The following is a 10205-nucleotide window of genomic DNA, read 5'->3' on the forward strand; positions in this document are numbered from 1 at the left end:
ATAATCTTGAAGTATCAGAAAGTAAGTACTAAAAAAAATTAAAATATATCAAAGAAAAATAAGAGCCAATTTAAAAAGCTACTGATGGCCAACACAGGAATGAATTGTAGTGTTGAATAATAACTAAAACTTAAAGTAATTATCTAGGTGTCAGTTTTTGTATACACAGGTGAATAAGAAAATGGAGTTGCATAGAAATCTCCTTTGCAAAAGAATTCCAAATAATTGATGTAGACACTCAGCCATCAAGAAGGTGGAGCCAACTCCTCACTCCGTAAGTGTGGGCTGCACACAGTGACTTGCTCCAAAAGAACACATGCAGTATGGGCAAGGAGGAAAAATAACTTCACAGTGGAGAAACCTGACAAACAGTAGCTCTGCCAAATGATCCAAGTGAACATCAAAGGTGACAGTTCACCTTGAGAACATGCAGTGACAGTGGGGGACATTCTACAAAATTCCTGACCAATCCTCCTCAATACTGTCAAGGTCATCATGACATGGAAAGCTGGACACGCTGTCAGAGCCAGGAAGAGCCCACAGGGATGTGATAACTACATGTCATGTGGGATCCTGGATGGGATCCTGGGTCAGAGTAAGACAGAATTAAGGGAATCCAAATGAAATATGAATTTTAGTTAATGATAGTCTATCAGTATTGGTTCATTAACTATGACAAATTATGTAAGATATTAATAAGCCATGTGAGACACACTGATAGAAGATGTTAATAAGAGAGGAAACTAGGTTGTGGCTACATGGGGAATCTCTGCATTTTTTTTTTTTTTTTTTTGGCAATTTCTGTGTAAGTAAAAAAAAGTTGTAAAATAAAACTTTATTTAAAACACTGTTATGTTTTTTGAACACTTCCTTGTTTATTTATACCATGAATTACTAGTAATTGACACTGTTAACTAGTCCTGTTTTTTAAATAAGAGCATTTATGATACAAAAAATTAAACAGTGCAGACTAATATATAAATCAAAACAAATGCTCTTTACATGTTTTCTGTTAGAGTAGTCACATATATGTGTAAACTTAATTATCATATTTTTTTTCTTGTGCTGTGGTTGTGTCCTGGGTTCATTCTCTAAAATGCTGTTCACCTTAGACCAGGAAAAAAAATAACCTTACAGACTCTGTTTCAATTCATGGCTAAGTATTTTCAAAACAGTGACTTTGTAAAAATATGTTCCAATGGAAAATTGATTCATTGTGATGGGATCACTTATTCCAAAGACTTCTTGTCTTTATTTTGTGCCCATGCCTACCTTTTAGCCATAATACAACAGAATCAAATATTGGCCACTGGGAAAAAAATATTCAAAGAAAGAAAGAATGTGGAGAGAACTTATGACCATGATGATTCAATGTTTTACCACAATGCTTTCTAAAACAGAAGAGTGTAAAAGGATATTCAAAGTCAGTTTCCTCAGTGAGGCTTTGCAGAAAATGAGGAAACTAGAGAAACAAAAATGGCAGGACATTCTACAGGTGATTTTAGATGTTGCTATGTTTTATGGGAAAAAATACTTTTACCTTTTAAAGAATCAGAAAGAATTATTGGAAACCCAAACTCTGGAATGTTTGCAAATTTTGTTGAGCTTCTGTGTAATTATGTCTATATAGCTAGCCACGAAGTTGATGATTTTTTTAAAATCTTTGCCTTATTTGTGTAATAAAATGCACAGTGAATAATTAATGCTCATAGGAAAACATGTTAGACCTTGTGAAGGGAAAATAAATCTTGGGGACCCAAAATCACTAAACTAAAGGGAAAAGTCAAGCTCGGAACTGCTGAGGGCAAACCTGCCTCCCATTCTATCCAAAGTCACCCGCCTGCTCACCGAGATAAATGCATATCTGATTGCCTCATTTGGAGAGAGTAATCAGCAATGCAAAAGGATGAAACCATTTGTTTCTTACCTACCTATGACCTGGAAGCCCCCTGTCTGGCCTTCTCAATTTTCTAGACTGAACCAATGTACATCTTACACATATTGATTGATGTCTCATGTCTCCCTAAAATGTACACAACCAAGCTGAGCCCCGACCACCTTGGGCCCGTGTTGTCAGGACCTCCTGAGGATGCATCACAGGTGCACATCCTCAAGCTTGGCAAAATAAACTTTCTAAAAAATCTGAGAGCTGTCTCAGATTTTCAGGATTCACACATGTAATGTAGAATGTCAACGTTTATAAAGCAGATATTATTCTATCTACTGTTACAAATATGCTGCCAATTAACTTTAGACTTTCTCAACAAAATATGTTGATGAGGTACAAATAATATATTTAAACTTAATGTTGCAAGTTTTAATACGCCTACTTTTCAATTTTTCAATGCTATTTTTACTACTTTAACATTGTAAGAAAAATGAGTAATTAAAATATGAATAAAAGTGTTTACAGGGGGTGAGCATGTTTCCTCCAGCCTCTGCCCATCCCCAGCTTTCATCCCAACTGTCCTGATGGTGGCTCTAAGCATTGCTCCTTTCTCTGTACCAAGATCTCTCCTCAGAAACAAACCCAAATCTTACCATATGTTCTGGCATGCTGTGATGATGAGCAGCGAAGAGCAGCAAAAGCCTCAAGGCAGGGAGGCTTTTGTAAAACAAGACTTGTAGAATGTAACGTGTGAAAGTAAAGCCCATAGCAGAGCACCCTCTTCAGCACGCGGGGAGCAGACAGGAACCTATTGCCTCACCTTCCTCAATGGCCTGCAGCCATATCTCCCCAGGTCAGTCTTAAGGACAATGAAACTCTGGTCTTCAAGGTGGACATGGTACTAGGTGCTCCAAAGCCATGGTGATCCACTCTCAGGTGGGTCCCGAGGAGAACAAAGCTCTGGTTCTAATCCTAACCCTAACCCTGTCCCAAGACTTTGACCCTGAACCTAAACCCTGATCTCTACCCTGGTCCCTAATTATGACCCTTACTTTGACCTTGACTTTGATCTTGACCCTGACCATGACCCCACCTCAAACCATACTTCTGGGCCTGACTCTGAGCATAATCCCTGTTATTATGTTTATGATCTATCTCTAGTCTTACCCTCTAGTGGTAAATAGCTGTACCCAAATGCACTTTTAAATTATTTAACTTCTTTTCCTTGAATTCTCTAAGGACATCCTAAAGGAAATGTCATTATGTATTTTTCAGTCCCTATGAGTGGTATGGCTTCAGATAAGTTCTAATACTTTGCAAGACATAAAGAGTTTGGAGGGTGACAGCACTGGGTTGTTTGGGGTGCATGTTGGCATTCATGATAGTCATTGGTGCTGTTCTCCAAATATTTTCAGTTCACTTTTTATGAATGCATTCTGACTGTTCCATCCCACCTACTTAAGTTTTCACATGGCCACATGACTGTTTTGTTTTGTTTTGTTTTTTTCTTTGCCAATGGAGGTGAGAAGAAAACATGTCACTTTTTCAGAAGAAATTTCCAAGAAACAGAGTTCTGTTCCGCATGCTTTTTTCTCTTTTCCATAGCAATGGGGATCTTATTGATGGTCCCTCCTTCCGTCTGGATTCCTGTGTTAGGATGACACAGCATAGAGCTACCTCTCACCTGACCCATGATGAGATGTATATAAATGAGGAAGATTTTTGAGCCACTGAAATTTGGAGGTTGTCACCACAGTTTAACCTAGCCCCCATTGACAGATGCAGGGCTGAAGAATAAGTCTGAACTGGATCCGGACAAGACATGTGAAGAGCACTCCAGGTTGAGTAAAATTCAAGTGTTGTCTCAAAGATAACAGTGAGCACGATATGTTATTGGGTGGGCATGGGATAAATAAGATATATCAGGCAAGAATAATGAGAAACTCAACTTTAAAAGACGGTGCTGATTTGGACTGTGGAGAGATTCAAATGCCCTGCTTAGCATTTGAGATTGTGATGGTTGAATAAACTAATTAAGAGCCCTAAATGAAGACTTGGGATAAATATCTGAGAGTGTCTAATATCCCAATTTTTCATTCTAGAATGGACAGAGTCCTTGACCCCATTCTAGGGAGACTTCCCAAAGAAAAAAGACTTACATTTCTTCAACAACCCACATTGAGAGACTTTCCTGCACTTTTGACCTGTGGCTAACACTCCTCACCTTTCATTCTGTCATCACCATTTTGGAGAAACACCTTTAACTCTCTATGATTTACAGGTTATTAAGTGGCCCTTATAATCCCCTCCAGAGGTGGAAAGGACTAATGATGATGGTGTCTGAGCTCACAGCAGCAAGCAGGCATGTGTGCTCAGTAGCCATGTGGTTCATCTGCTAGGAGCTTACTAAATACGATATTCTACAACATTGCTTAACACAAATGGAGACGCTCCTGACTCGGGGTTTAATTGCTCACCTACTTCTTTTTCTGCCCTCTTGGGTTCCTAAAATAAAAAGAACCCTGGGGTGATCAAGTGAGTCAAAGAGGTGCCAGCCGCATCACAGCAAAATAGATTCCTAAAAAATCCCTGCCTAAGATGACAGCCTTGGCTGGATAAGTTTGAATGTGCTGATAGTGGACATGGTAGAGTGAAGATGGTTGAAGTGTTCATATTAAAGAACTTCCACCCAGACTGCAAGAAAAGAGAGAGGAATGGAGATGGCAGCATGAGTCCCTACAATAAAAGCAGATGTTTTGAGATCACTTATATTTGTTCTGACAAAAATTAAAGACAGCAACCAAAGTTTAGCCTGAAACTACAATTAACTGGGCAATAAGCCAGAGGCACATATGGCATAGACAGATTTAAACATTTCTCCTTTATATTAATACAAATACTAAAATTACAAATACATTGATTCCAAATAAAACAAACATTTTAAAAATTTAATGAATAAGAATAAACACTGGGGTCTACAGCAGTATTTGAAGGAGCTCTCACAAACAAGTTTGGTTTTTGAAGGTTAGAAATGATCATCTAGAGAATTCATTTCATTCCAGAGACAGAGAGGAATTTCTTGGGTTCCTTCAGGAATGCGTCTAGCTTTGCCTCATCTTTGAACTATGGATATGGCAGAAGAAAACATGATGATTTCACAGATTTAAGGTGCAAAAAGTCACTGGGTTCTGTAAGAAGTCTGGGATTCTTCTGCTGGAAAAATAAGTTTGTTGAGAAAAAATGAGTTGGAGGAGGCTGTTACTGAAGTGAAGCAGAACTGTTTTTACATAATCTGCTTATTACCCACTCTATAGTGTGGGAAACAAATTATTCATGCACAGGGTCCTCTTACTGTTCCTGGAATGCAGTGGAAAGAGAACAGATTAGTTTTTCTCCCTCAGAACACAACCACTAGAAACATCCCACCTCAGATGAGATATTGCCTAATTATTTTCAAAAGACAGTGAAAAATGATGGATGTAAATGTTTGCTACAAAATACATGCTAGAAACGGAAACATCTGGGTCACAGTTATATTAGAGCTACCTGTGCTCCCCTGTCACTGAGAGTAAAACAAAAATGTACAATAAAAATCATTCACAGAGTGGGAGAGGGGAAGTTGAAGGATGGAAAGGCAAGTCATAAAAGGATCAGAATTTCAATCCATAAGGAAGTGGCTTTGTGCATTGTCTGTTGCTGTGTGCAAGGTGAAGTCTGGGGCAAGAAAACGTGCAGTAACAAGGGCTTCTTTGTCCATCTCACCTCTCTAGATACCAACTTTCAGACATGTTGCATTGTAATTGAAAGGTTGACATAAGTTTTTTAAAAGAACACTTGCGGTGTTTGAAGTGACAAACGCTGCTGTGACAAAAAAGCAGGGAAAGGGAATTTTTTTTTAAAAAAAGCAAACAACAACAAAATCCCCACAAAAAAACAAACAACAAACAAAAAACAGAGGAGGAAGTCGGCTGCGACTACTTCCAGGAAGGGGCTACAAGAGGCAGTTGGAAATTCTATTTGCTTTGCAACTGTGGGTTTTCCGGCCTGCTTCCTTTCTGAAGTATATTACTTTATTTTTGGTTCATGAAGTTATCCTTTCTGTTTTCTGGAACAGCTATGTATTTTCTTTATCTATCATCTATCTACCTGCCAATCATCTATTTATCTATTTACTATCTATCTTTTCTACTTTTTGCTATCAAGAGCTTGAGTCAACCAGGATGAATTTCAGTGTATGTTCACTCTACCATTTAAAACAAGAGCTCTTGTAGGCATTCTCCATCATATCACAAACCTGAGCTTTCTAAAACAGGGTGTGGCAAACTACCAAGCATGGACCATGTCTGACACAGTCTGCATTTGTAAGTAAAGTTGTAATGGGACACAGCCACATACATGTGTTATATGACGTCTCTGGCTACTTTCATGGTACAATGGAAGAGCTGAGACATTGAGAGAGAGAGAGACCATAAGGCTTGGAAAACTTAAAATATTTAACATTTAGCCCTTTGCAGAAAATATTTGCTGACTCTTGTTTTAAAAGATCTCTGTTTAGAATGCTACCTATTGCCTTCTGGATAGAATCACAACTCTTTACCACAATCCACACAGCTTCAGCTCTGCTTCTATATCCAGCCTCATCTATTATTTCCGCTCCTCCCCCTTATTTTCTTTCTGGCCATGCTGATGGACTGTCAGCTTCCCAGATGTGTGAGAATCTCTCCTTCCTTCCCAACATTCTCATGCTCTCCCTCTACCTCTCAAGAACTTCCTGTCCCAACTCTCATGACAGATCTCTTCTTCATTCTTTAAGATGCAGCCCCTTTGCTCCTTCTTTAAGGATGCCTGTCTGGTTCTATTTTGGGTGACATGTTCCTTCTGCATCTCCCAGAGCCATCCTACATGTGTCAGCTACGACATTTTTTTGCATCTCTGTGTCATATATCACCAAATCAGCCTAAGCTTGCATGAGTCACTGCATGACAACTTCAGACTCCACCAGCATTGTCCCCACTAACCACGAGGCTTAGACATTTGTCCAGTATGCTCAGGGTTGTGGGGTGGTAGCAGTAACCAGCTGGTGAGCATCATATCTTACATCAGAATCAAATCTATAGATCTCTGCCATTCATACGTATTTGGAGTTTAAAATTAGCATAAAGATTTTCCTTAAAATAAGAACAAATGGCTTGAGTAGGCTTTTGGAATGTATGATATTTTCACTGGTTCATTTCTGTGTTAAGCATTCCCACATGAATCTAAACACCACTCTACTCTTAGTAGCTGTGTGAACCTGGGAAAGTCACTCAATCTCCCTCAGCTAAATTTTGTTGTGTGAGTAATGAGAAGAGAGTTGTGATTTGTATTTAGTGAATAACAACGAACAAAAGGCATTTAGCTTTCTGGAACCTGGTATGTAGTAGATCCTCATGAAATATTAGCTCTGTTGATAAAACTAGACCGAAAGAAGCTTTCAAAGTCAAGAACAGTATCATGCAGTGACGGACGTAGATGAGAAGCTGCTACTGCAGCCTGGAACTCCTAGGGGGCCCGTTTTGTCCATGATTTAGCAGGAATGCACTACCTTTCCATCAGGAGACACTGCCCACAGAAACCAAGGTCATTCTTTGAAGGCAAACATGTTTTAATAGCCTTTACATTATGTAATAGTGTAATATAATTTATTATTAACAATAATACAAAATTATTTACATTGTTATGTTACGACTTTTGTACAGACCTTTACACCCAGGTATTCTGAAGTTGGTGGTCTGTGAGTGGCATCGAGTGATGACTGACACACTCTGACCTGGGGCAGAACAACACGTGCTCCTGCAGTTTGCTGAATTTCAGGGCATCACCACCTTTTTTCAAGAGTGTGTTTTCCTATCTTCTACAGTTTTGCCCACTTAAGGAATGGTTTTGCTGTAATAATTACACTATTTATCAAAATATTACTTTGGAGAATACTGGTTCACGTAGTTCATTTTCAAGTTTTCTTAAACTATGAGGCCCATAGCTAATGCCAGTGGCTCCAAGGATGAGAAGGTAAAAAGGCCTTTTTTTTTTTTTTTGGCCAAGACAAAAAAACACCACATTTCAAACTTTACTGTCTCATGCTAGTCCCTGGAAAATTAAAAGTGAACATACTCCCCTCCCAGCCCAATCACAGTAATGAATAACCAAGATCTCCTGCAGGTGCCTTTGTCTTGGCTCTGTGAGCCTGGAGTTGCTGACTGGCACTGGGCAGCAGGCAGCAGAGCTGGTCCCATTTCTCCATGTTTTCCCCACTCTGTGGGGGACACAGGCACATTGAACAACCTAGGTCCTGGCCTGGTGCTGGCTGGGAAGCTATTTGCTGTCAGGCTCATAGTGGACTTCTGAGTTGAAAAGAGAGTATGGGTCGCCCAGCCCATTTACTCATTTTACAAAGAATGAAAATAGGGATCTATTCCAGACATGAGAGTACACATTGTAAGGCTGTGCGAGCTCACTGCACTTGTATCCACTCAGCACACACTTACTGAGTGCCCAGCATGAGAGGGGCTCTAGTTCCTGGGGTCCCACCCTCCACAGAGGACAGCAGCACCTCGAGGGACAGAGGTGCAAAGAGCAAGGTGGGGGCCCTTCTGCTGGAGAGACGGCTAGGGAGGGTCCTTAGAAGAAGTGACAGCTGGGCTCTTCTCTGAAGGGTGAAGCTGAATTACTTGAAGCTTAGGGCGAAGGGGTGTCTGGGGAAGTGGAGCCTGTGAGCCAAAAGCACTAGCATAATGACTTGTTCAGAGAAGTATGACAAGTTCAATATTGTTTCTATGCCAAATGTGAACTGGAGTCACCAAAGAAAAGAGCAGGATCCTGGAGCCAGAGCCTTGGATTTCACCTGCTGGCAATGGGAATGTTCACTGGGAATTTGGGGGGACAAAACACGAAAGTGTTTCCCCTTAGCTCCAATTCTTTCTGTCCCTCTCTCACCCCCCCCCCTTTTTTTTAAAGGAGTCTCGCTCTGTCGCCCAGGATGGAGTGCAGTGACGCGATTCCAGCTCAATGCAAGCTCTGCCTCCAGGGTTCAAGCCATTCTCCCACCTCAGCCGCCCCAATAGCTAGGACTACAGGCGCCCGCCACCACACCCAGCTAATTTTTTGTATTTTTAGTAGGGACGGGGTTTCACCATGTTAGCCAGGACGGTCTCGATCTCCTGACCTCGTGATCCGCCCGCCTCGGCCTCCCAAAGTGCTGGGATTACACGCATGAGCCTCCGCGCCCAGCCTCTCTCCTTTAATTTTTATATTACCATAAGAAGACACAGATGTCTCAGACATGGGGATTAGCAGCTTGCCTCTTTCTGGATGACTTCAGGGGAGCACTTTGGCCTCTGTGAGCTTATTTACAATAATTCACGAATCTTGAAAAAAAAAAATTCATGGTAGCAGAGGTTAGAAAATCTCCTAGTATTTCTTCTGATACTTTGAATTTATGATTAATATGTTTAATCTTCATCTTCTGAAAAGTCACCAGTTGCACAGTGAGGATCATAAAGGGAGTCTGTTTCTGAGGTTTGTGTCTTCAACAGTCAGTGGTTTTGCAGCAACAGCATTGCGTGTGGGTTTTAGGCTGATGATGCTCAACAGTGGACAATTCTCTTCACCTGCCTGGGCCCCACTGCCCACCCTTCCATACACTGTGGAGTTACAGCTGAGCTCTCCGAGACACCTTGCAGGATCTCAGCTTCTGAACTGTCAAGTGTCTTCTAGGTGAAGGCTTAGTCTCATAGCCTTTGTGGCTTCCTCTAGGTAAGACTTGGCTTTTTGACCTAACCCTGGTATTTGTGTGACACACGTGTGAATGTGCTCCCTGTGGCAGCACTGAGGAAGGATTCAGTCACCACAGATGCTGAAAGGCAAAGGCAGTGTGCTTTTTTCAAACATCTCCAGTCATAAATTATTTTTACCCATCACCCCATTTGAAAAAGAAACAAAGAAAAAAAAAAGCCCCCTGGTTAGAATTAAATCCCCTCTGGAGATAATAGGTACTTGTAAAATCTTTCATTATTTTTATAGTCACATTTGCTCCCAGTGCCTGGCAGCATCCACCACAGGGCAGACACCCCTCTGTGTATTTGCGTGGTGCTTGCTGAGTGGTAATAAGAACAGTGCCTGCCAGCATCCACTAGAGGGCAGACACACCCCTATGTATTTGTGCAGCACATGTTGAGTGGTAATAAGAACAGTGCCTGCCAGCATCCACTAGAGGGCAGACACACCCCTCTGTGTATTTGTGTGGCTCTTCCTGAGTGGTAATAAGAACAGTGCCTGCCAG

Source organism: Mandrillus leucophaeus, unplaced genomic scaffold (assembly GCF_000951045.1).
Source record: "Mandrillus leucophaeus isolate KB7577 unplaced genomic scaffold, Mleu.le_1.0 Scaffold1031, whole genome shotgun sequence".
In the NCBI taxonomy this organism is placed as follows: domain Eukaryota; kingdom Metazoa; phylum Chordata; class Mammalia; order Primates; family Cercopithecidae; genus Mandrillus; species Mandrillus leucophaeus.